Raw genomic sequence first — 22635 nt, forward strand, 5'->3', positions numbered from 1 at the left:
GTTGTTTTTTAATTTCCCCAAAAGGTAGATTTATTTATTTTAAAAATATTTATCGATTTGGCTCTGCCGAGTCTTAGCTGCAATATGTGGGATCTGGGATCTTTGATGTTCATTGAGGCACTTGAGTTCTTTAGTTGTGGCATGTGGGATCTGGTTTCCTGACCAGGGATTGAACCCAGGCCCCCTGCATTGGGAGTGCAGAGTCTTAGCCACTGGACCATCAGGGAAGTCCGGTAGTCTGTTTTATCCCTTTCTCTTCTTAGGGGGTTTTCTTTCCTTCATTTCTGGCCTTTGTTTTTAAGCCCATATGTGCCTTCAAGAGACCCAGACTCTTCTCTCTAGTTATGCCTAAATGGCCCCTTCAGGCCAGGGCTCTTATGAGGGACCATGGTCAGTTGACCGTCCTGCTTGGGGCTTCCTGGGTTTGTGGGAACAGTGCTCCAGATAGACCCTGGGATCTTCTTTGCAAGGTCATACCTGATGGAAGGGGAGTTCTTCAATCCAGTCAGTCAGTAACAGCGGCAGACGCTGTCCTTGGTGCTGAAGGCCACATGGGGGGCCGAGTGAGGAAGCCCCATTCTTGTGAAACCCACGCTCTACCTGAGGGTGGGAGGCAGACTTGAGTGATGAGGCTGTGAGCTGTGGGCAGGGTGGAGTAGGGCAGGGGGCCTGGGAGAGGGGTGGGGAGGCACCCGGGGTGTTCGGGAGATGCTGTGCATCGCACTGTGATGTTGCTTCCAGGACAACTTTGCATCTCAACTCAGGAGCAGAAATAGATGATTCTCGCATGAGTCCAGGCTATTTTTACCACTTGGACACTGTGAGTCATGCTGCTCACAGTGTCTCCCTCCTTTGCACTGTGGCTGTGAGCTCTCGGTCACTTTGGATACCATGATAGGATGTGGGGCGTTGACCTCTCTCCAGGTTCTGTCTCATTTTTTCTCCTAATCTTTTCTCTTTACCCATTAGTATCACCTATGGATTAGCTGGATGGTTGGTTAACCAGTCTTGTTAACTGCCAAGCATCCTTGTCATGCCCAGGTGATTGATAACATGCATGACCCATCTGGTAGATTCCTGGCCATCAGCAGCAGGAAAGCCAGCCCCACTCCATGGCCCACAGGGAGGAGCAACTCAGAGGAGGGATGAGGGTGTTTCACGGACCAGCTTTGCTTCAAGGCCACAGAGCTTCTGGGACCCCGGCTATGAATCTGGGGCAAAGGATGGATCCTGGACGAGACTTCAAGTGGTAGTCTTCTTTACCTCCATGGGTAACTTGGAGCACAGGGTGTCATGCTCAATGTCATGACTTCTGAATCAGTGCAGAGTGGATCTGTCAGAGTTAATATCCAGAGATGACCTTAACTAGTCAGAATTGAAAGCGGAATAAACACAGATACAGATAAAACTCTCCGAGGTGCTTTCCAGACATGTTGGAAGCTGATGCTTTGCAACACGGTTGCTGGCATTCTCTTCTTTCTTCTATGACCTTTGGTTTTTGTCACCTTGGATGGTTGAGGACAGCCTGGCAGGCCTTCATGCTTTCCTAACCTGAGGACAAATGGTCCTGCACGTAGGGATGTGGTTTTGATCCGGAAATGCAAGTTACATGTTCTTAAGGGATTCTGGCTGGGCCATCCATGGATTGATGCTTTCCCTTAAAAGTCACTGAAATGCCTGCAGAGGACAGGGAATAGTTGTTTCACAGTCATGTTGGCTCTGCAGGAGAAGGCTCCTTTGTGGGGATTTGGAGAGGTTCTGTCTCCTCCAGATCCACTCCCGTCTGTGCCCGGGAGATGATTCATCCTGAGAGGCTGTGATGCTCTGTGAATCAGAGCAACAACACCGTGCACAAGCAAGGCTGCTTCCCAAGGCTCACTGCCTTCCAGTGACACACCAGCCCTGCCCTCACTGGCCCGGGACAGAGCTTACCTCCTGAGCAGCAGAGAAGCACAATCTTGGCAGGACCACCATCTTAGTAGGGCTATAACTCCACATCCACAGTGATGCCCAAGTCTGCTGGGCAGGCTGGAAACAAGGACTGGCGTGTAAAGGGTTTATCAGGGAGGAGGTTCCAGAAATGTGGAGCAGGTAGAGGGGAGCAAGGCTGAGGGCAAGAAGGTGTGCATTGTTAAACTGTTCCTGCCGCTGATAGCTGGACCCCATCTCACCAGGGAGTCCAGGGATTGTACAAAACCTGCAGGTGGAGTTATCCCACCTAAGGGGCCTCTGCACACTGACCCTGGTCCACCACTGGTCAAGGGTCACTTCCAGCCCTTGCTCCCTGGCCCTGTGAGCCTGCAGGCTGAGGGCTTCTATTGCTGGACAGTTAGGAAGTGGCAGGTGTTTGCTCTAAGGAGCCTGGACTCCCAGAGTTGAAGGTTCAAAGGCACCTGCACACGAGACTCCTGGATGAGACTTCGAGTGGTCGTCTTCTTTACCTCTATGGGTACAGCCGAAGTGTGGTGGGTGGTAACAGGGGGATGAAGTGGGCAAGCTCCTTACAGCCTATCTGTCCTGGACATCCTGTAAATGGCCTATGTGGCCTCAGAGCCTGTCTTCATCCTCTTCTCCATGCAGATACCATGTCAGGAAGGCAGCTGGACACAGACATGGACCCGGCTGGGCTGTGCACAGACTTGTTTGGGGCCTGGAACAAATACGAAGGCTGGATGATATCTTAGCTGTCACCCAGGGCTGGTGTCAAGGGCGGTACAAAGTCAGCTGAACTGCCATTAAAGCACCAGAGACGGGCGGCCTACATGACTGACATGCATCCTCTCACAGTTCTGGAGGCTGGAATCTGAGATCAAGGGGCCAGTGTGGTGGGTTTCCAGCGAGGGTCTCTTCCTTGTCTGCCATGGCTTCTTCCTCCCCGTGTCTTTTCCTGGGTGCCTGTACTACAGAGGGTGAGACCTGCTTCCTCCTCTTCTTTTAAGGCCTCTAATCCCATCATGAGGGCCTCCCAGGTGGCATTACTGGTAAAGAACCTGCCTGCCAATGCAGGAGACATAAGAGACCTGGGTTTGATCCCTGGGTCTGGAAGATTTCCCTGGAGGAGGGTAATGGTAACCCACCCCAGTATTCTTCCCTGGAGAATCCCATGGACAGAGGAGCCTGGCAGGCTATAGTCCATGGGATTGCAGAGTTGGACACGACTGAAGCAACTTGGCAATCCTGCATTGCAGGTGGATTCTTTACCCACTGACCCAACTGGGGAAGACCTCATCCCTCCCTGATTACCTCCCCAAGGCCCCACCCACCAATATTATCACATCTGAAGTAGAGGCTTCGAACATGAATTTTGGGAGGGATACAAACACTCAGCCTGTACCACCATTAAGTAGGAATGTTCAAGAGTTTTAGTATATTATCTATAAAACTATATCCAAAGCAAAGCATAGATATGACTATTTAAAGTATAAAATAAATAACATACTTAAATATATGAAATATGCAAATACCCTCAGTACCTAGATCAGGAGACCTAGATATATTTCTTTTCTTAAAAGCTGTGCCAGATTATTCCAGATGCTTGCTAGCTTGAGGAAATCTCATTTTTTCCCCGTGTTTTTAGTGTTTGTATGGTAGAGTTGGTAAGCCATCTGCTTCTGCTTTCAATTTTCTCCACTAATTAAAAAACGTTCCCGTGGGCCTCCCTGGGGTCCTGAACACAGGTCCCCACTGTGCGTGGCTTATTCTGCTTTGTGGGAAATGGATCTCCCCCAGCAGTGGCTTCCAAGCCGCTGTCCTGCACTCCTCCCCGGGCAGCGCTGATGTTAGATAGACACGCTGATCTGTGTCAGCATCTTTAAGGCCGTGCTTAACCAAGCGCCTCACAGAGTCAGACGGTGAAGCCATGTGGGAAACACAGTGCCCTGCGGGGCCTGGATGTGAGTGTTGCCCTGGATTTTACGTCCTGTAAAAATTCCACGCTTCTGAGAACACGTGAGCCAGCACTGAGGTAGTAAACAGAGGAAGTTGTATTCGTGCTACTTGGAAGAGAGAAAATTCTTTAATCAGCCCATAAAAGCTGGATCAAGGGCAAAAATAAAATTAAAAAAAAAACTCAAAGGGATTTTTCAGGAGTGGGAGATAAAGAGAAACCAAATCTTAGAAATAGATAAAAACTTTATCACTCAAAAGAAAAAATGAAAGAATGTTTTAAAATATCTAAAGTACAAGTAGATGTTTTTTTTCTTTGACTCTGTTGGGGCTTTTAATTTAGCGTATGGGGGCAAGATGTCATACGTAGGAAAAAAATCATAATTTTTACTGCACACTCAGTAAAGGAAGGATACAGCTAGAATTTACTTGTTCGGTGCTGAGCACTCTCGCGTTCATTACTCTGGGTCATCACCTTGCTGACCCCACTACTAATGGACCTGACTCTCACTTTATGGAGGAGGAAGAAGATGTGAGAGAAGCTGTCTCAAGCTGCTGGTCAGGAACAGGGGCAGAGCTTACACCCAGGTCTGTTGGAAGCCTACCCTCATACCATCACACACAACACCATGCTTTGAGAATCAAGGATAAAATACATTTAACAAAAGAAGCTGAAATGTGTTCACCCAAAACTCTCGAGACACCATTAAAGCAATTACAGAACTAAGTAAAGACAGAGACACTCTGTGTTCACGGACTGCAAACTGCATGGTCGGAAGGGCCCGCAGGTCAGCCAGCAGATTCTGGGCAACCCTGTCAGCATGAAGCAGGGTTTTGGGCGGAAAGTGACAAACTTACCCGAAAATGCACACAGAAATGCAAGACATAGGGTTCCTCTCCTGCTGCTCCTGCAATGTAGGGCAGCCTGATGGCTACCGGACACAAAACAGTAACAATCCCACCTACCGGAGAGTCACTGTTAGGCTAGGGGTTCATATACTTCCCCCAGGTGATCTTGTTCAATGCCCTCAAAAGTTTGGGATTACTCAGAATCGCTCCCATTTTAAGTCTGAAGAAAGTGAAGGCCAAGTTTTAGGATTTGACCTTAGGTCTGAGTAAAACCCCACTGGTTTGTTATAAAGGAAAGTTCTTCACCGTGTTTGTTCCAACCTAACCAACACTGTCGGAGGCTAGGATTGTCAGTGAGGTGAGTCTCACACAAGCTGCCTCCCGTCCCAACCCAGGTGACACCCCAGCCTCCTTGCCATCACCCCTCATAAACCAGGTAACCAGGGGAATGGAATGACATGGGTTCAGATTATACACTGGATTAAGCTCAAGACATAAGTGGGGTGAGGGCAACAAAGGATGAATGTTTGTATCTCCCCAAAAGGCAGCAATGTAGAGGGTACCCCCAAAGGGTGGTCATGTACCTGACCTCCAGTAAGGTGGGGCAGCAGGCAGGTGGGTGTGAAAGATGCTTCCTGCCCATGGAGGGCAGGCCTGTCACCTGAAGTAGCTTAGAGAGACCTGCTCTCCCTGGCCTCAGGTCATAGAGTTGAGCTGGCACATCCCGTCTTAGTGGAACTCGGATACATGTGTTCTTTGCCAGGCCAGATCCTTGCCTTACCTTATTCAGGGTAAGTGTAATAAGTACAGTGTCAATGACCACAATCATAGTAGGTACAAGAGTGACTGTCCCGATAAATAGAAATTCTTTCTAACTGACCGATGCTATGTAACAAATGAGAACTGGCATTTCTGGGACCTTGAATTGAGCAGTATAAATCATTCCTAGCAGGGGCACCTACAGAGACACTCTGAGTGCTGGGAGGGACCTCACACCCACCTGTGCGATAGAGGGCATCTGGGGGTCCACCTTGGAGGAGGAGGAGGGCTGCCAAGTGCCTCCCACCCTAGGGGTTCCTGAGAGCCAGAACCATGTGGTGCCCTCTCAGGGTCCCTTCCCCAGCATGCAGGGGCTCCGCTGGGCAATCACTCTGGGCTTCTGCACAGCAGAGGGAACAGTGACCACACTGGAGCCCCGGGTCCTCCCTGTGGCCGGTCCTGGCAGCCCCTTCCCTGCCCGCTCCCTCATCCCACCTGCAGGAACACTCACAAGTGGGCGATGTCACACCTGCCACCAATTACCCCTTATGTCACTGTTCTGTGGTTTCAGGGTTCACCCAGCTTCCTGGCTTCTCAAGGGGTTCCCTCCCCTCTCTGAATTCTCCCTCCAGAGCATCAGGCCTCCATCACCGCCCCCAGCGCTGAACTCCAACCCAGGGACCGGACATCTCTTACTGTCTGATCACCTCACACCCCAACCCCACAGTGTGATCTCTGATGCACCATCACAAACCACACTCACACGCACAATTCCCTCACCTTCTTGGAGAAGCCTCTGTTCCTCTCCAGCCTCCCTGACCCCAATACTCAGTAAATGAAGGGGGTGATTGAGCCCCCAGCCTGGGCCCCTGTGGCCTGAGATCTCGAAGGGCGGAGCCTGAGGACTCTGTGGCTCCTGATTTCTGTTTCCTGGGCTGATCCTGGGTCTCCAGGATTCAGACTCTACAAGCCAGGAGAACTCTAGCTCCTTCCTTCATCTTTCCTTTCTTCCCTCTCCTCCGGGGGAAGGCTCAGCCAGTCCTTGGGCTCAGTACCCTCCTCTGAGCCTGGTGGTGCTGGTGGTGTCCACACTGGCAGGCAACATGTCCCTTCTGAGCTGGCAGCCAGCTGGGTACCCCCTGGTAATTCAGGGGATCAGCCCGCCTTCCCTGTATTCCTCCCCCACCTCCGCACAGCACAGAACACCCTCTGAATTTCGGGCCCTGGACATGGGGCAGTGAGCAAACAGGACAGGAGCCCAGCCTCGAGGGCATCCAAGTCTCATAGACATCCAAGTCTCGTGGTCCCAGACCTGAGCCATCCTTCACTTGCCTCTTCCTGTGTGACACCGGCAGCCCAATCCCAACCAGGCATCCTTGGCCCTGCCCCACCCACCTGCTTCCCCTTCATGGTCAGAGTTGGACCACTCAGGAACCAGAGCCTCTTTCTCCTGCTCCAACCGCCCATGAGGGTCTTGATGGACTCAGAACACAACCTGGGTCTGGCCCCTCCGCCTGGAGATGCCATGTGATCCCACCTCTTCATCAGTGAGGCTAGCTCTGTGAGGTCTGCTCGGTCTCATCTGCTGTGCCAACACCCTCGACACATGTCTGGTTTTGGCCAGATCCTTCTTGTCCTTAGGCTCTCAGCTCCAAAGTCATTTTCTTACAGATACCATCCATGGCCACTATATAGATACCATTCCAATGGCCTGTCTGTGGTGCTGGAGAAGACTCTTTCAAGTCCCTTGGACTGCAAGGAGATCAAACTAGTCTATCCTAAGGGCAATCAACCTTGAATACTAATTGGAAGGACTGATCCTGAAGCTGAAGCTCCAATACTTTGGCCACATGATGTGAAGAGCTGACTCACTGGAAAAGACCCTGATGTTGGCAAAGATTGAGGACAGGAGGAGAAGGGGGCAACAGAGGACGAGACGGTTGGATGGCATCACTGACGTGAGACTGAGCAAACTCTGGTTGATAGTGAAGGACAGGGAAGCCTGGCGTGCTGCAGTCCATGGGGTCACAAAGGGTCAGACGCAACTTTGCAACTGAACAACAGTGGCCTGTCTACCTGTCATGTGAACCTGCAGACTTCTTCCACAGTCTACACTGCTTATCCAGCCCCACGCCGCCTAGTGGCTGACGCCAGCCTCACTCTCTGGTCGCTCACATCATAGCCTGGCCCATAAAAACGCTCAGTGGTCCACAGGATAGAGAAGTGGTCTTTCTGGAAGCTTCCAGCCCACACTGTCCCACGTGCCTGCTTCATGTCCATGATCATTCACACCTGAGAATTTGCTTGAATCTGCTTGTTCATGATTCACCACCAGACCAGCCACTGCTGGGCCTGAAAGAGGGCACTGGTCACACTCAGCCTGCTCTGACCTGGTCTGGTTGTGAGTGGGCAACGTGCCTCTGCTGCCAGGCTCTGGCTTCACCCTGTCCATGATATCAGACTCAGCAGTGACTAGGAAATAGTGCCAGCTCTGGGTCCCTGGTCAGCAGAGCGGCCTGAGGAAATCAGACCAACCACAGCTCCACATGGAGACTCTAGGGAAAGGCCAGCTGAACACCTCCAGAACTTATATTAATACAGGAGATGTGGCTCAGCTGGTAAAGAATCAGCCTGCCATGTGGGAGACCTGGGTTTGATCTCTGCATGGGAAGATCCCCTGGAGAAAGATCCCCTGGTGAAGGGACAGCTACCCACTCCAGAATTCTGGCCTGGAGAATTCCATGGACTTTACAGTCCATGGCATTGCAAAGCGTCAGACACAACTGAGCGACTTTCATTTCACTTCAAGGATAGTTTGGATTTGGAGGAAAATATAGCAAAAATAAATACACTAAAATTAGGAACCAAACTTCAAGAAGTGTGTACACATGTGGGCTTCCTGCCCCAAGGGGAACTCGACCTAGGAAGTGAGTTCATTTAACCTTTAACAAGGTTTACAGATAATTATGAATGTACAGACTTTCTGAGCAAGGAAGACTGTGTGGTCAGGTTTGCTGGTGTAATTAATTCTTCCAACAAAACTGATTTCACAGCAACTGGAAAGGGAACGATATTTACAAAATAGTCAGGGTTTCCCTAACTTTCCTGAGGACTATGCTCCCATAGCCTCATGTTACACAGGACTCCACCTGCCCTCTCCTGGCGTGTGTGCGTGCTAAGTTGCTTCAGTCCTGTCTGGCTTTTTTGTGACCCTATGGATTGTAGCCTACCAGACTCCTCTGCCCATGGGATTTTCCAGGCAAGAATGCTGGAGTGGGTTGCCGTGCACTTCTCCAGGGGATCTTCCTGACCCAGGGATCGAACCCAGGTCTGTCTCCTGTATTGACAGGTGGATTCTTTACCACGAGTGCCACCTGAGAAGCCCTCTCCTGGCACTTGCTCTCAACAGCCACCCTCACCTGCATGGCAGTCAGGCTCTGAGGGAGTCCAGGGCCATCTGTACTGGGCACCCCCTACCAGGCCTGGGAGGTGGTCAGGATCCCCTGGGATTCGCCTTTTCCCTGGCTCAGTCCCACACAGATGGTTCAAGTTTACAGAGCATCTGGAGTGGCTGCTGATTGGGCATCTGTCCTGCCTTCCTCTGTGCCCACCTGGGCCCTGGCTGTCCAGGTTTCCAGAATGGCCTGGCCCCCTGTGCAAAGCCCAGCCTTGGTCAAGGCCCCATATGAGGCAGTGCACGCCCCCTTGAGCTGGCCCTGACGTCAGCTGACATCACTGAGTGCTGCCTCATCTCAGCTCACGTAACAACCCCAGGCAGGACAACTGGGGCCTCCTCTTCATTCATAGGAAGACCGAGGTACAGAGAAGTTGAATACCTTTGCAAAGGGCACGGGATAAGCCAGGGCTTTGCCCCGGGCAAGTGGACCGCAGAGCCCCCAGCACAGTCTCTGTGCACCCCCGCCTCCCCACCACCGCCCCTCCAGCCCAGCCTCTCTCCAGTTTCCAAACACCCCAAGCAAGCCCCATCCCAAGAGCTCACAGGCAAAGCATGACTGCTATTTTGGGTGCAATAACTCTCTCTATAAAAATCAAGAAGCTGCAAAGACAAGCCTTACATAAACTCCTCTGGGAACTGTACTCTTCCCCCAACCCCAACCTCAATCCCATGTGGACACAGACCAGCCACAAGGAGGTCCAAGCACAACAGAAGAGACCCCCTTGCAGACTCTGCCTGCAGCTGCTCATCATGAGGGGAGAACGGAGAGAATCCGTTTACCTAAAAACCTGGGCCCCAGATCCACCCACATCCTTGCCTGACATGTGCGCTCAGGCTCCCACTGCCCCCTCCCTCCTACCATCCCTCTGCTGTTGTTTGCAGGCACTCACCCCTGGGGGCCACGTTCAGATCTGCCAGCCGGACGAGCCAGGAGCTCTGGTGCCCTGGAGAGAGGGCTGCCTGATGAGGAATCGAGTAGCCCCGTGAGGCGTCTCTGTGTCCCCCAGGACTGTCCTCTGGCTCGCCCCCTCAAAACAGCTCTGTCCAGCAGTGATGTTCACATGGTGGAGTTTACTGCTCAGGGTGTAAGTGTGTGTTTCTGTGAGTGAATGTACCCAGGTTTATGTTGGTATGTTATGTGTGTGTCTACACGTGTGTGAATATGTCAGTGTGTGCATATGCAAGTGTGTGTGTGTGTGTGTAAAGGAACAGGGAAGGAACGTGACCTTTGTCTGCCAAACATATTGTCTTCTATGAGGAGCTGGTCGTCCAGTTCTAGGTAGGGCGCCGGCAGGAATCTCAGCCTCCACAGGCAGCTCAGACTTGCCAAGACCATGGACAGGGCTGAGTCACCACCAGAGAAATGATGACAACCCAGGAGGCTTTTTACATGTCACCCCCTTTTGTCCCAGAGCCAGCAGAGCCCGGGCTCAGTCCTGGCTGACCCAGACCCATGCTTCTAGCTGAGGATCCTGGCAGAGAGAGTGTCTCCGTATTCAACTCTTGTTCTGCAGACACTCACACCTAGTCCCACTCAGCTTGTCGGTAAGGCATGTGGGCCCAGGAGGCAGAGTCCTCAGCGAAGGCCGACACAGGGGGATGCCACTCTCTAGGCAGAGCCAGTGTGCCCACGGGGTGGGCTCCCTGCACCCACATCCTTGGGTCACGCCACAGAAGACACTGGTCCCCCCTTAGCTGGTCCTGGAGCCCAGGGGACAGTCTGGAACCTAGATGATTATCACCACCTCGCTCCAGTACTCATCCATCTGGTCTACCTGTTCTCAAGCCACCCCGGGGCAGTGAAGCCACAATTAGGTCACTGACAGGGAGGTCAGTCCACACGGCACTGTTTTGAACACTTTGTGGGGGTGAAGAAGGAGTGATGTCTGCCTGGGATGCTAGGTCCAGTTCCCCGAGGAGGCAGCAGCTCACGTGGGGCAGGTCCTCTGCAGGGGCTCAGGGGTGCCGGCCGTGTCACTTCCCACCTTTCCTCTCTGCAGGGTAGCGAGTGGCATGCTGAACTCCCATCTGATGTTCGCTCAAGGGCTGCAGTATTGGGAGCTTCCTGGCAGTCCAGTGTTAGGACTCAGCCTTTTCACTGCCATGGCCTGGGTTCAATCCCAGGATCCTGCAAATTGTGCAACATGGCCAAAATTTAAAAAACAAAGAACAGGGCTGCAGTATTGAATGCAGTTCAAACACATATTTTTATGCAGATATATTTCCAGCCCAGGTTTTTCTAGCCACGGGCATCAGTCATTATTCACTGTGTAACAAACACCCCAAAAGTTAGCAGGTTAAAATGGCAGCTGTTTTATTTGCCTCTGGGTCCTCTGGGTGACCAGGTGGGCTGAGCCAGGCTCCTTGGTTCTTGGCTGGTCTCTCCTGGGATCACTCAGGAGGCTGTGATCGCTGGGGCTCCACTGGGACCGGGAAGCTGTAACCCATGTCTGCAAACAAACTACTGTACCTCCCACGGGTTAAGATATTATGGAAGGAAGGAGACATGCATGATTCACACATGTGCACATATGCACACGTGAACACATACCCACTGTGGGTGTCTACACACTTGCATTACTGTGTTTATTTAGCCCCCCTGCGGCCAAGGAGTGCCCTGGAGCCTTTGTGAGATAGTCTATCACGTTCTTAGCACCAACAGCACTGGTCTCTGGTTTGGAAGTGGAGAGAGCAGAGCACAGATGTTAGAGACTGTAGGATGGGGGGACAGCCCCCCTGGGCTTGGGCCATAGCCATGCGACCTGCAACACTCACCCCAGTCAACCCAGAGGCACAACAATTGCCAACTCTAGCATTTGTTTTTAAAAAAATATTACACAAGATACATTTTAAATATATATTACTTCTTGACCCTAAATCCAGGCTCTGCAAGTTTGTTGTTGTTGTTTAGTTGTTCAGTTTTGTCTGACTCTTTTGTGACCCCAGGGACTGCAGCCCACCAGGCTCCTCTGTCCATGGGGTTTTCCAGGCAAGAATCCTGGAGTGGGTTGTCATTTCCTTTTCCGACCCAAGGATCAAACCCATTTCTCCTACCTTGGCAGGTGGATTCTTTACCATGGAGCCACCAGGAAAGCCCCATGTAAGTTTACATACAGTGAATAAGCCCACACATAAGGGTCAGCAGCATGCTGGCCTCACCCACTACGCAGCTGGGACCCTTCCTCAGCTCACACCAGGCACAAGGGATACGGTCCGCCTCTTCTATGCCCCCACCCTCTCCCACCCTCTCAGCCCTTCATCACCTGCTTGCAAAGGGGGACCTGGGACCAGCAGCAGCAGCATCAGAGGGCACTTGTTAGAAACACAGATTTCAGGCTCTGACCCAGACTTGCTGAGCCCCGCTCGGCCCGTCTGCAAATCCCTGAGGGTTTCGTGTGCGTTAGAGTTTGGCGAGTGTCGCTTTAACAGGTGTTTCGGTAAGAAAAGCCGACTCAGCTGCTCCTTTAAACATTATTGAACTCAATTTGTATTCTGTACATTATTTGTGTATAAACCAGTTTTCAGCATCCCCTGGTGAATCCACTGTGCCACCAACTCTGAGAACCACTTGGACCTGGGCCACTCAGAGGGAGGCAACAGCATCAGCTCGGTGCCTGGGGGGGACACAGGGTCCCCTGCTCCGATCTGCTGCCCCAGACCCTGTGTTTACCAGCCCCCAGGAGATGCATGTGGTCACTTGGGCTGAGCCAGCTCTGCTCAGCCCTGGTCCTGTCTGCTGGGCTCAAGCCCAAGGTTTGTCACCTCCCTTGTCTCCACCTGCCTGCCATCACTCCCTTGCACACTACACGCGAGTTGTCACCAGCAAACCACCGTGGTCCCTTGTGTTTACACGTACAGTAAGTCTCCTACACATGAACCTTCAAAACGCTCCCTTTCAAAGAAGCAAGTGTGCATTCGCATGTCCAGTCACAGAAGTTACTTCATGCTGTCTGGTGTACATTGTGGCGTGCATGCATCCCCTACATGTGGTCGGGCTTGTGTGCGCTTTACTGTATGTTACAGAGTACAGTAATATGATATCGTTATTTCAAGTCCAGGACGTCTGAAAGCAAGCAAGAAAGCATGATGTAGCTGGTACTGCTGTACTTTTCAAGGTACCGTATTGTAAGATTTAACATGATTTAATGTCTTTTTTATGCATTATTTGTGTGAAAAGCACCATAAACTATTACAGTACAGGACTGTGCAGCTGATTATGTCAGTTGGGTACCTAAGCTATGTTTGTTGAACTTATGAAGAAATTGGACTTACAACCGCACTCTTGGAATGGAGCTTGTTCATGTGTACACGCGGTGTGGTCTTCCCGTCCCACTGCATCCCAGAATACCCCTTGGCACTCCTCTTGTTGACATGGGGATGACAGTCACTGGCTGAATGGAGAACCCACCACAGGACATCACCTTCGCCCACCTTCACCTGGAGGCTGGAAAAGTTAAATCCTCCTCCTTACCCCAGGCTTTCTTATAACCGAGAGTGGTCACACACACAGCTTCAGGCCCAAGACAGCTGTGGGCAAATGTCTTCTGGAGGGGCTGTGTCCACCTTTCCCACCTCTTGCCCTGATCTCAGATGTGATGTCTGGAGCTGAAGCAGCCACCTGGGAACCAAGAAGTGGGAAAGACATAGCCCTGACTCCACTGAGTTACCAAGTCACAACCTCCCACTTGGCTTATATCACATCAGAAAAATAACCCCTATAGTTCAGCTCCCATGACCCTGGTTCTCTGTTATTGTTGCTGCTTCATTTCTAACCTATGGACTCACACAATTCTTCAAACAGGTCTTTTTATTTTGCACACAAATAAGGAAAAGGAGAAAACAAGACATGTAAAGGCAAAAGGTTGGATCCAAATCAGCGTTGCCACTGATTTCTGCGTAAATTTGGAGAAGTTGTTAGACCTGTGAGGACATGAAACTTCTGTTTTTCTCACCTGTCCCTTTTATCTCTGGAGAACGATGGAATTGAACAAAATCCCCAAGACCAAGAATTCAATCACATAATAACGAATGCACCCACATAATGTGCAAAATCGCTGCTATTAATCTTTGCCCCAGTTTCTGACTATGGGCCTAAGATAGCATCACATTCTAGAAGATACTTTTGAGAAACAATGTGACTTGTGACTCACACATAATTGATGAGATGTGGCAGGAGTTACTCCTGAGGCTATATCAGAAGAGTCCACATCAATTAGTTGCTAGTAATTAGAACCTTAGAGCTCCAATTAATATGAGTCTTTTTTAATTGTGGTAAAAATACACAACATAAAATTTACCATCTGGACTATTTTCAAGTGTACAGTTCAGTAGTGCTAAGGGTATTCTCACTGTTGTCAAACAGATCTCTAGAACTACTTAAATTTTTTTTTTTTTTTTTTAGGATCGAACGTCCTCAGTTCCAAACCTCCCCAGTTGCCTACCTAAGTTCTCTCTCCACTTCATCCTTTATTTGCATTTTCACAGTAATTCCAAGAAGGCAGTGGGGAAGCATCTTCATTTTACAGCTGTGAAAGCAGGGGTAGAGTCAGGTGGCCTCACCCGCACCCCCTGGGCTTCCGGGCCATCTGGTACCCACCTCCACTCGTGCCCAGAGACGGGTTCTCCTGAGTACAAGAAGCAGCCAAGCAACCCTTGCCACGGTTGTGCCTTTGTTTTACTGAAGCATAATTGACATATAACATTATGTCACTTTCAGGTGAGTGGCAAATGATCATTTGTATGTATTGTGAAATGATCGCAATAGGTCTAACTGACATACGTCACAGGCATAATTACAATGTTTTTCTTGTGATGAAAACTTTTAAGATCTACCCTCTGAGCAAGTTTCAAATATGCAATGCAGTAGTGTTAACCACGGTCACCATGCTGCACAGCACATCCCATGACATTCATCTTATAACTGGAATTTGTAACTTTTGACCCTCTTCACCCATTTTCTCCACTCCTCCACCACTGCCTGCCTATGAGTTTGGAGTTTGTTCATTTTGGTTTTTCTTTTTTTTTCAGATTCCACATACAAGTGAGATCCTATGGTATTTATCTTTCTCTGTCTTATTTCACTTAGCACAGTGCCCTCAAGTTCCACCCAAGTTGCTGCAAGGGGCAGGATTTCCTTCTTTTTATAGCTAAATAATATTTCATTGTATATATGTGTGCACATATTTATAGCTATATATGTGTCTATAGCTACGTCTATATCACATCTTCTTTATCCGTCTATCAATTGCTTCCATATCTTGGCTATGGTAGATAATGCTGTAGTGAATACAAGGTGCATATATCTTTTTGAGCCACTGTGTTCATTTTCTTTGGATAAACCCAGAAGTGAAATTGCTGGATTGTATGGTAGTTCTATTTTTATGTTTTTAGGAATCTCCATTCTGTTTTCCATAGCAACTGTACCAATTTACATTTCCACCATCAGTGCACCAGTTCCCTTTTCTTCAACAACTGATTTGTTGTCCTTTTGATAAAAGCCTTTCTGATAGGTGTGAGGTGATGCCTCATCAGTCAGTCAGTTCAGTCCTCAGTCACGTCCAACTCTTTGCGACCCCATGGACTGCAGCACGCCAGGCCTCTCTGTCTATCACCAACTCCCGGAGCTTACTCAAACTCATGTCCATTGAGTCGGTGATGCCATCCAACCATCTCATCCTCTGTTGTCCCCTTCTTCTCCCACCTTCAAACTTTCCCAGCATCAGGGTCTTCTCAAATGAGTCAGTTCTTCCCATCAGGTGGCCAAAGTATCGGAGTTTCAGCTTCAGCATCAGTTCCTCCAATGAATATTCAGGACTGATTTCCTTTAGGATGGACTGGTTGGATTGCCTCACAGTCCAAGGGACTCTCAAGAGTCTCCTCCAACACCACCGTTCAAAAGCATGAATTCTTCGGCACTCAGCTTTCTTTATACTCCAACTCTCACATCCATACATGACTACTAGAAAAACCATAGCTTTGACTATATGGACCTTTGTTGGCAAAGTAATGTCTCTTCTTTTTAATATGGTGTCTAGGTTGGTCATAGCTTTTCTTCCAAGGAGCAAGCGTCTTTTAATTTCATGGCTGCAGTCACCACCTGCTGTGATTTTGGAGCCCCTAAAAATGAACTCTGCCACTGTTTCCGCTGTTTCCCCATCTATTTGCCGTGAAGCAAGGGGACCGGATGACATGATCTTAGTTTTCTGAATGTTGAGCTTTAAGCCAACTTTGTCACTCTCCTTTTTCACTTTCATCAAGAGGCTTTTTAGTTCCTTTTCACTTTCTGCCATAAGATTGATGTCATCTGCATATCCGAGGTTATTGATATTTCTTCTGGAAATCTTGGTTCCAGCTTGTGCTTCATCCAGCCCAGCATTTCTCATGATGTACTCTGCATATAAGTTAAATAAGCAGGGTGGCAATATACAGCCTTGACATACTCCTTTTCCTATTTGGAACCAGTCTGTTGTTCCATGTCTGGTTCTAACTGTTGCTTCCTGACCTGCATACAGATTTCTTAAGAGCCAGGTCAGGTAGTCTGGTATTCCCATCTCTTTTAGAATTTTCCACAGTTTGTTGTATTCCACACAAAGGCTTTTGCATAGTCAATGAAGCAAAGAAGTTTTTCTGGAACTCTCTTGCTTTTTCGATGATCCAGCAGATGTTGGCAATTTGATCTCTGGTTCCTCTGCCTTTTCTAAATCCAGCTTGAACATCTGGAAGGTAATGGTTCACATACTCTTGAAGCCTGGCTTGGAGAATTTTGAGCATTACTTTATTAGCATGTGAGATGAGTACAGTTGTGCGGTAGTTTGAGCCTTCTTTCGGATTGGAATGAAAACTGACCTTTTCCAGTCCTATGACCACTGTTGAGTTTTCCAAATTCACTGGCATATTGAGTGCAGCACTTTCACAGCATCATCTTTTAGGATTTGATATAGCTCAACTGGAATTCCACCACCTCCACTAGCTTTGTTCATAGTAATGCTTCTTGAGGCCCACTTGACTTTGCATTCCAGGATGTCTGGCTCTAGGTGAGTGATCACACCATTGTGATGATCTGGATCTTGAAGATCTTCTTTGTATAGTTCTTCTGTGTATTCTTGCCACCTCTTCTTAATATCTTCCGCTTCTCTAAGGTCCATACCATTTCTGTCCTTTATTTAGCCCATCTTTGCATGACATGTTCCCTTGGTATCTCTAATTTTCTTGAAGAGATGTCTAGTCTTTCCCATTCTATTGTTTTCCTCTATTTCTTTGCACTGAGCACTAAGGAAGGCTTTCTTATCTCTCCTTGCTGTTCTCTGGAACTCTACATTCAAATGGGTATATCCTCCCTTTTTTCCTTTGCTTTTCACTTCTCTTCTTTTCACAGCTATTTGTAAGCCCTCCTCAGACAGACGTATTGATTTTTCGCATTTCTGTTTCTTGGTGATGGTCTTGATCACCGCCTCCTGTACAATGTCATGAACCTCCATCTATAGTTCTTCAGGCACTCTGTCTGTCAGATCTAATCCCTTGAATCTATTTGTCACTTCCACTGTATAATCATAAGGGATTTGATTTAGGTCATAACTGAATCGTCTAGTGGTTTCCCCAACTTTCATCAATTTAAGTCTGAATTTGGCAATAAGGAATTCATGATTTGAGCCACAGTCAGCTCCCAGTCTTGTTTTTGCTGACTGTATAGAGCTTCTCCATCTTTGGCTGCAAAGAATATAATCAATCTGACTTCAGTATTGACCATCTGGTGATGTTCATGTGTAGAGTCTTCTCTTGTGTTGTTGGAAGAGGGTGTTTCCCATGACCAGTGCATTCTCTTGGTAAAACTCTATTAGCTTTTGCATTTCTCTGATGACTGGTGAGTAGAGCACCTTTTCAGGTACTTGCTGGCCATTTGCAGGTCTTCTCTGGAAAAATCTTTACTCAGATGCTCTGCCCATTTTTAATAAGGTCATTAGTATTATTATTTGCTATTGAATTGTAGAGTATTTATCCATTTTGGATATGGACCAATTATCGATATATAATTTGCAAATATTTTTCCCAATCAGTAGGTCAGTTGTCAATGAATGGTCTGCCTTGCTGTGCGGAGGTTTTTAACTTTGGTGGAGTTCTACTTGCTTATTTTTGCTTTTGTTGCCTTTGCTCTTGGTGTCAAATCCAAAAAACCATCACTAAGAGTGATGTCATGGAGCTTAGCACCTACATTTTCTTCTAGGAGTTTTATGGTTTCAGGTCTTACATTCAAATCTTCAACCCATACTGAGTTACTTTTTGTGTGTGGTGTAAAATAGTGGTCCAGTTTCATTTTTTGCATGTGACTATTTAGTTTTCCCAACACCATTCATTGAAAAGACTGTCTTTTCCCCATTGCATTTTCTTGTCTCCTCTGTCATACACTGATTAACCATATACACATGTATTTATTTCTGGGCTCTCTCTTCTGTCCCATCAATCTATATGTCTGTTTTTATGTCAATAAATACTGTTTTGATTACTATAGCTTTGTAGTATAGTTTGAAATTAAGATGTGTGATGTTTCCAGGACAGTTCTGCTGCTCAAAGTATGAGGAGGGTACAAACAGTGGGCTCCTGCCAGTCTCACCTGTCCTGGCCCAGAGGACCTGGTCAGGGAATCTAAGGAGGTCAAGGTGGGGAAGGAGGATTCAGAGGAAAGAGAGGTGTAGATCAGGACTGTGCTCCCAAGATGTCCTCTAAGGCTGAGCTGAACTCCAGCAGAGTCGATGGCCCTCTGATCTGTGCCCCTGAGAAACAACTAAGCTCAGCTTGGTTTTATTCTCCAAGAAAAGGACAATTGGTCTTAAGGCGAAAGGGAAGCAACAAGCAGAGTCCCATCTCACTGAAATGCATTGTTTAAACATCTGAAGCTCTGAATACAAATTCTAGGAAGACCAGCCTTTTTGGGCAGCATCTAAGGACATTTCTAACTTCTGGGAAAAGCCTTGTGCCAGAGCAGAAAGCAGGTCTTGCCGGGTCACCTCCCACACTGTTTTATGTCTCCAGACATTCTCTGTGTCATCTGGAGCCTGCAGCAATAGAGGAAGCAGCTTCCCCTCTGACTGTCGTGTGTTGTACAGGACACACCTGTTCTCCGGGACGTCTGTGGGCACGCACCCCTTGGATGGTCCACAGCTGGCCTTCCCCTCACCCCTGGTCACTATCTGCTCACCTGCATGGACACTCTTCTCCCAGGAAACCACCACCCAGCACAGAGGGACAGACGACCCAGTGATGTTTGCCCCACTTGGCTTTTATCACAAAATGGAATTGTCTGTGTCTGTCAGTCCAAGATGACACAGGACAGGCAACTGTCCTGAGCTTTACACTAAGCGCAGCACCAAGAAACCTGAGTGTGGGGGTGGGCAAACGTGACCTTGAGACAAACAGCAAAGGAACAGATCCCTGAAGGGTCCACGCACTGGGCCCATCCTCTGGCAACTGGAGGGCCAGAGAGCCAGCGGGGAACCCCCTGGGGTTCACCCCACCAAGTGTGAGAATGGGGATCTGTATAAATCCGTGTGATACACACACTTTCCATGGTCACCCTCTCTTCCTGGCCTGGGAGGGAGATGCAACACGGGGCAAACAGGAGAAGCTTCTGTGGGTTTCCCTGAAGAAGCTCCGAAGAAGCTGCTGTGCTGTGAAAGCTTCCGTCTGACCCTTCAGATGTGTGCTGATGCTTCTTCTCCAAGTGCGTGAACTCAATTTACTTCCCTAGGAAACTGGGCCATGGGGCCCCCTTAGTGCAACCAGTCCACCATAGCTCAGGTGGGCACAGCAGCTCCACCAGAGAAAAGACAGAGAGAAGGGCTGCCAACTGGGGAGCGGAAGCCAAGGGCTGAGTTCCTGCGGTGGTTCCAGACCCCGCCCCCAGGGAGCCTCTGTCAGGGGAAGTGGAGGAGGGGCCCTTCCAGGGGCTCTTGGCCTCCTTGGGCCCCGCCTCCCTCCTCTCTCCACCCCCACCCCCAGCCCTCATTTCCACTGAAGGGCTGCCAGTTCCCCTGCGTCTTGAATCCACTGCAGCCAGGAGGGCAGGGCTGTGGGACTCACTGTCCTGGCCTGTGGGTGGATCAGGGTTCACAGTCCAGAAGGCCCCGGGCACCTTGATCACTGCTCTCCTCTCAAGCTCAGCCCCACCTGGAGTAGCCTTATGTCAGGCCCACACTGCCCTCAGCCCCCACACGTGTCCACAGGCTCCCGGGCCCTCAGCCTGAAGATGGAGAGACATCCACAGGTCTGGCTGGGTTCATGTTCCCTAGAGGTCACACACTTTCTCCCAGGGACCAGCTGGACAAGCCAGGAGCATGGATTCTGAGGCGGGGTGGCTGTAAGAGCGGAGACCATTCTACAGCTGGTGCTCCCATTCTACAGATGGAGCAGGGACCCTTGATCCTGGGGGAGGGAGATGTGTCCTGGGAAGGTCCTGGGGACAGATCAGTGGTGCCTCCCCAACAGCAGAGAGGGGATGACCACAGCTCCAGTGAAGGGACAGCTGTTTGCCCCCTTCCCTTCCTCCCCCAGCCACCGCCTGCCAACGGTGTTCCAATGCCCGAGTAGAACAGAAGAGCTGACAGCAGAAGGAACAGGTGCACTCCCAGTGGGCAACATTCTCCAGTCCACAGTGTGATGGGGCTGCACCTCTAGAGTGGACTAGGTGATGACTATCTGAAAGTGACTGGACATCCGGGCAGGACCCCAGGAACCTGGGGCAGCTGCAGCGTTGTGTGGGCAGGTCTAGACGGGCCATAGCTCCGGAGCCCACCCTCACCAAGGTCACTGGGAAGCCCTTTGCTCACACATCTGGGAGGTTGGCTGCCACTGTCTTGCTGTCTGTCCACAGAGCAGCTGGTGGAGGCACAGCAGCTCCAGGCGGGATGAGTTCAGAGCCCCCCGAGCTGCACCCACCAAGGAGCTTCTAAGTCAAGGGCAAAAGAAGGGAATAGGAAGAGGGGACAGTGGTGTGTCCAAAGCGTCCACTCTCCTGGTGGATGGAGCGTGGGGGCTGGGGACTTGAACATATGAAAACCTCTCTACTTTGGACCAGGATCAAGTACCTGTGGGCAGTGGGCACAGCCAAGTGGTCACAGCTGCACTGGAGCCACTCACCTTGGTGGGGGGGGGTTGTCCTACACACAAGCAAAGACAATAAGAATCTGGGCAGGAACTCATGTCTACCACCCAAGAACCTGAAGTACATGTTCTTCCCAGAAAGGGACTTGGAAAGTCACTGCTGGAGTCCAGCAATGGAGAAGGAAAGTGCATTATTCGGCCACAGCCCATTTTCATTCGTGGCTTCAGAACAGACTGTGATGGCCAAATAAACTCAGTGGTCCTGTTCACAGCTAAGGACCCTGCAACCCAAACACTCAGATCAACAATCCTGCCAAGAACACTGTGGTTAAAGGGGGATGACAGGGTCTGGGACATGGTCACATTGGTGGTCCTTGTGTTCTGAGCCGCTGGGCAGGTGTGTTGTGCTGAGTGCAGGGGATGTTAGGGCTGATGCCAGCAAGAGCCCTGAGATCTCATTCTGGGCAAAGGGGGCAAGGAAGAGGGTCCCCACATGTCAGGTGGGACCTTCTATTCACAGCCAACAGAATATCAAGGATGAAAGGCAGAGAATGGACTTAGAACAAAAGAGATGACTTTCCTTTAGTTAAATGTTTAACAGGAATCCCTCTTAGTGATGGCATTGGGGGTATGGCCCTGCACTGAGACCTGAGCTGGGCATGCTATGTCTCTGGGTTCAGTGTAGAAAAGAAAAGCTGTGGGCAGTGAGCATGCTAATTCATCCGCTTGGAGCCTGCGTTTTGCAGCTGCTTGCAGGGAGGACATGAGTGGAGAGGAAGAGAGTGGGAGAGAGAAGACAGGACGGGATCGTTTGCAGGCCAGGGGTCTTGGAAGGCCTTTCCAGGCTGGGCTAGGAAGGGTGGGCTTGCCCAGTGCGGGGTCCTCTCCACTCTCTGTGCGCACACTGGGCACAGTCTGGAGCAGACGCCTGAGCCGTGGGCATGGGCCAGCCCCTGTGCTCAGATGGTGTCTCAGACCCAAAGCACACTGTTGACCCACCTCAGCTCACCTTTGCTGCTGACCTGCAGGACACAGCAGCCTTACCCGAACTGACACGGAAATGTTCCCTCTAAAGGAAACCCGAGGGAAAGAGCCAGGGCTGAAATTTCAGATACTAAAACTGGCTACAGAAATGCAAAGACTTTACCTTTACCATTACATCTTTAAAAAATTTCTGCCCCACTCTTTTTGGGGAACATTTATTTTGGCCACATCACTTGCCATGTGGGATGTTAGTTTCCTAACGAGGGATTGAACCCGTGCCCCTGGCACTGGGAGCACAGAATCTTAACTGCTGGAGCACTAGGCAAATCCCTGTGAATATTTTATTTAAAGGTAACCTGAGACATTGCCAACAAGAGAAGAACAGGTAGCAATCTTTGGTGGCATGACTTGGACATCTGTGGGGCCCTTCTGATGCTAAAGGGAGCTTAAGCCCAGCCCTTAGTGCTGGGTTTCCCAGCCCTGCATGTGTGTATGCTGTCACTTCAGTCATGTCTGACTCTGAGACCCTGGACTGTAGCCCTCCAGGTTCCTCTGTCCAAGGGATTCTCCAGGCAAGAACGCTGGAGTGGGTTGCCATGCCTCTTCCA

General features: G+C 49.8%; 1 protein-coding gene and 1 non-coding gene across 3 annotated transcripts in view; both read right to left on the minus strand.

Moving 5' to 3' along the window:
• Positions 1–22635, minus strand: part of SYNDIG1 (synapse differentiation inducing 1) — a 102930-nt gene that overhangs the window by 75054 nt on the left and 5241 nt on the right. The gene's annotated exons all lie outside the window — the stretch shown is intronic.
• Positions 155–227, minus strand: TRNAG-CCC. Its single transcript has one exon. It is a non-coding gene; the product is annotated as a tRNA-Gly (tRNA).

The sequence above is a fragment of the Bos indicus x Bos taurus genome, chromosome 13 (genome assembly GCF_003369695.1).
Source record: "Bos indicus x Bos taurus breed Angus x Brahman F1 hybrid chromosome 13, Bos_hybrid_MaternalHap_v2.0, whole genome shotgun sequence".
Lineage (NCBI taxonomy): Eukaryota > Metazoa > Chordata > Mammalia > Artiodactyla > Bovidae > Bos > Bos indicus x Bos taurus.